Source organism: Vespula vulgaris, chromosome 16 (genome assembly GCF_905475345.1).
Source record: "Vespula vulgaris chromosome 16, iyVesVulg1.1, whole genome shotgun sequence".
NCBI lineage: Eukaryota > Metazoa > Arthropoda > Insecta > Hymenoptera > Vespidae > Vespula > Vespula vulgaris.
In genome coordinates this window covers 1,175,001-1,180,000 of record NC_066601.1, presented here as the reverse complement: position 1 = coordinate 1,180,000, position 5,000 = coordinate 1,175,001, and the positions used below count along the sequence as shown (strand labels likewise).

The 5,000-nt window shown below is 29.1% G+C and overlaps 1 protein-coding gene across 4 annotated transcripts in view; it reads right to left on the bottom strand.

The window, feature by feature from the left end:
- Window positions 1-5,000, bottom strand: part of LOC127069642 (hepatocyte nuclear factor 4-gamma) — a 53,739-nt gene that overhangs the window by 31,256 nt on the left and 17,483 nt on the right. Inside the window, exon 2 of one of the 4 annotated variants that reach the window (XM_051006852.1) lies at window positions 1-899. This exon is cut by the window's left edge and continues 342 nt beyond it. The exons of the other annotated variants lie outside the window; for them this stretch is intronic. The gene's annotated coding sequence lies outside the window, so the exon portion shown is untranslated. The remainder of the gene's footprint in view (window positions 900-5,000) is intronic. 4 annotated transcript variants of the gene reach the window in all.

Here is a 5,000-nt window from a genome sequence, read left to right as displayed (position 1 = left end):
TCTCCTTCTCTTTTTCGTCTTTTTCTTCAATCCGGCGAATTTTTTCTATTCGAGAAAGAGACACGATAGACGACGGATGTCACAGGTGCTGAGAGATGCCACTAGCTTCTTGTCTCGTTGCCGCCGTTGCCGTCGTCTTTCTATCCTCTCTCTCTTTCTTTCTTTTTCTTCTTCTTTCTCTTTCTCTCTCTCTCTCTCTTTATCTATCTATCTATCTATCTATCTCTCTCACTCTCTCTCTCTCTCTCTATCTCTCTCGTCCCTCCGCACCCGCGAAGATCACGAAAATAACTGTCCCTCGTTCCGACGCGGGACGGCAGTCCGCTCGATTCGCACGCATCGAAAATTTCCTTCTCTCTTGGACATCTCCATCGATTTATCTCTAATAGATATTTATCTATTTAATTTTAATATATATATATATATATATATATATATATATATAGATATATCTCAGCGTATATCTATATATTTTGTTATTGAATTCGCGAGGACACACAAATAGAACAAGATCGACTTATCGTTTCGTTCTGCTTCGTATCGAGATCGAGATCGGTCGGTCGATCGATTCATCGATGGATCGATATATCCTGAAAACGGAAAAAACTCAAACGACGATTACTACGATGACTACGACAATAACGACTACGACAACTACGACGACTACGACGACTACGACAACGATAACGACAACGACAACGACGGCGAACAGGAATAAGAAGATAACGTTAATGACCTTTGCCAGACCTCGCGGCGGTCCGGTGACGACTGGCAAACAGCTGTAAACGTAGACACGTTTTGCGTCCGTGGTTCCGTCCGTCGCAGGCAGCGCGCCCGATCTAGTGGTGGGGACTCTCGTGCATTACCGTCCCCGTTTCTTCGTCTACGTTTCCTACGGCCTATGTAGATGCAATTTCTGTTGATTGTTTTCCTTTTTTTTTTTTTTCTTAATATCTTTTATTTCTAATAATAATAATAATAATAATAATAATAATAATAATAATAATAATAATAATAATAATAGTAATAGTGGTAATAGTAGTAGTAAGAGTAATAATAATAATAATAATAATAATAATAATAATAATAATAATAATAATAATAATAATAATAATAATAATAATGGTGATAATGATAATGATGATGATGATGATGATGATGATGATGATGATGATGATGATGATGATGATAATAATAATAATAATAATAATGGTGATAATGATAATGATAATAATAGTAATACTAGTAATAGTAATATTAATAATAGTAATAATAATAATAATAGTAATAGTAATAGTAATTGCAGTACTAGTAGTAGTAGTAATAATAATATTAGGTTACATATAATCATATAATAAAAAAAAAGAAATGTAAAAACTAATAATAATTAAATTAAGTTATAATTAAAATGAATTTAATTAGATAATAATAAAAATAAAGAAATAAAAATAAAAGTAAATATTAAAAATAAAAGACATGTTTCTAATGAATTATTACGTTGAAATATTATTGATATATTTGTTCATTTTATTTTGTTTTATTTTATTGTATTTTTATTTTTTAATTTTGACTTTGACGTATAAAGGAGAATCGCATGTAAGATCGATTCGCTTAATTATTGACGAAATATGTGTTTGTGTGTTTGTGTGAATGGAAGAGAGAGAAAGAGAATAAAATATATTTTCAATGTATAATATCGTTCAATGTAATAATCGTGTATTTATTAGAATTGAAAGGAAAGTGAGTAAAAACGAGTTTCAAATAAAAATAATAAAATATTGATATAAATAATAAAAGTCATAATGTATTATGTACGATCGTATAATACAAACGAAATGACATTGGAAAAAAACTGAGAAAGAAATCTATATTAAAAGAATATTTATTTTGTTAAAATAAGATTGAAGAGAATAGAAATGATAGAGAAGAATGGTAAATAACATGTGACTAATAATATGATAACGGATTAATAAGTTAGGAAATTGTAAATGTAGATTATTTTCGAATCGTATTTTTATTACGTATTTTTATTACGTATTTTTATTATCATTTTGATATTCCGAAAGCATGCACGTGCGATCGATTTGCTTAAATATTAGCGTGATATAACGTATGATATAACGGAGAGAGAAAGAGAGAGAATCAAATTTATCTCCAAACGCATTAATTCATATACGAAATTAAAAGAAGATATAAAAGTGAATTTCGAAAAATAATAAAAATATTAATACATTGTAAAAATATTAATATTAATATTATTATACATATTACATTATTAATATTAATATAATATATATAAATATTAATATTAATACGAGCAGAAAGAGAGAGAGAGAGAGAGAGAGAGAGAGAGAGAGAAAGAGAGAGAGAATACAATATATTTCCAAAGAAGACTAATGTCTTGTGCAAAATAAAATAAATCAATACTCAAGTTGAAAAATAAAAAAATAAATACGCCATACATAATACACAAGATAAGCGTAATGCATAAACAAAAAGAGAGAGAGAGAGAAAGAGAGAGGAAGAAAGAACTATTAATTTGTAAAAATTTTAAAATAAAATTAAAAAGAACAAACGTGTGTAAAGATCAAACAAAAAAAAAATAACACCATGATGAATTAGAAAGTTAGAAAATTGTAACCGCAAATTATTCTCGATTTATGTTATTATTGCGTTCTTATTTTTAATTTTGATATTTCGAAAGTATGTACGTGCGATCGACTCATCTAAATATTAACGAAAGATAACATGACAGTGAAAAAGAGGGAGAAGAAAAAGAGAGAGAGAGAGAAAATAAAATTTATTTCCAATTGCTAATGTCTATGTCTATGTATATGTATATGTATATGCGAAATTAAAGGAATATATAAAAATGAATTTCAAATAATAATAATGATACATACATACATACATACATACAATATAGATTGCGTATAATCATATATAATAAAGAAAATACTATAAAAAATAATAATAATATTAAAAATATAAGACGTAAAATTGTATTGAATGACTCCGTTGAAACATTATTAATTATTATTATAAAAATTAACTGATAGTAACGTAATACGAAAAATCATAAAAAGAGAAAATGAAAAGAAAAAAAGGATTGGTTCGATATTACAAGATTATTAGATTATTGAACGATCATTATCGATCGGTCTTAAAAAGTTTTAAATCAATAATCGAAAATATTTCGAGATGCTGCACGATATATATTTCGATAAAAAAAAAAAGAGAGAAAAAAAAAGAAAAAAAGAGAGAGAGAGAGACAGAGAAAAAAACAAGAAATACATATACTCCGTCGATATGAGAAAATCCGTTTGGTTAAATCACGATTAAAAAAAAATAAAATAAAATAAAATAAAATAAAAAAGGAGAGAAAACGACCTGTACATTACGCACGTGTCGGAATTCTTTGTTCAAGGTTATTAATGATACAAACAATGCTGCATTTCCTCCATTTTTTCTTTTTTCCTTCTTTCTACTCTCCTCTTTTATATTGTCGTACGCCGAAACTCAAAATACGCGCTGCAAAATTTTTTCGACATTTGCGAGGAGTGGAGGAAGGACGAAAGAAAGAAAAAAGGAAAAAAAAGAAAGAAAGAAGGAGAAAAAAGCGAAAGAGAAACAGAGAAAAGGAGAGAGAGAGAGAGAGAGAGAGAGAGAGAGAGAGAATCTAAAAAAAAAATCTTTTTACATCCATTATCGCATTCGTACGATTAACAAAGAGATTTGCGAGCAGCAGGCAAACGTAATCGCTATTACGTTTATTGAAGAGATAGACTAGACCGAATAAAACTTGACGCATACGATGTTATCGCCGTTGGAAACAATTAATTGGCACTATGTAACAGGTATATATGTATTACAGATAGATAAGAAATTCTCGATCGTTAATCGAAACCCGGATTAACAGGTTTAATAAACGAATTTATCTCGTATCGCGATGGATCGATCGATCGACGTTCGATAATACAATTGCGATCGAAGAAGAAAACGTGAACGAACACAACGTTCATCTTTAGTACGAATAAAACGTTCGTCAATAAATGCATACGAATATATATGTATATGCATATTTAATAATTCAATCAGAGAATTTTTTAAATAACTATATATATGTTATATTTAAATATATATATATATATTTAAGTATTTAAATAAATACAAATATATATAAAACATCAGCTGATCCAATTTGCTAATAAAAAAAATACCAAGACGTAAAGTTTCCATGATTTTCTCCGATTTCGTTGACTACAGCTACATCATCTAATTTCAAGAATCATTTCAAATACATTAACCACATACACACGGACACATACGCACGCACGCATACTTACGTACCTACGTATAAAATTACAACGAGAATCAGAACCGTATAAACTCCAATAAAACTAACGTTTACTCTACTGACAAAGAACTGCAATTAATTTCAAGTTTTGTTCAAATAAGGTATATAAATGAGAGCGAAAAGGAGAAAGAAAGAAAGAAAGAAAGAAAGAAAGAAAGAGATAGAGAGATAGAGAGAAAGAGAGATAGAGATAAAAAGAAAGACAGACAGAGAAAGAGAGACAGAGAGAGAAATGGTGTATAACAAAGCGATCGAGTGCAAAATGAGTCAGTTTTAGCGCGATAAATAACGAAGCACGAGTGCTCTTGTTCCTGCTGACAGACAATGAGACACCCATACATGATTCATTCTCGTTACACTTCTCTGATTGTCAAGGGGTGTATTTCTTTCGTAGCTTCTTGCATTTCCGGAAACTACTCTCTCTCTCTCTCTTTCTCTCTCTTTCTCTCTCTCTCTCTTTCTCTTTCTTTCTCTTTCTCTGTCTTTACGTCATTGAATTTCATTATTATATTATAATATTATATTTTAAGAAGAAATGAAAAAGAAAGAAAATAGTCTTTTTTATCTTCCAATTTTTACTTTTTAATTTTTTAATTTTTTTATTATACTACTTTCTAGCAATCTCTCTGTCTCTCTGTGCGTG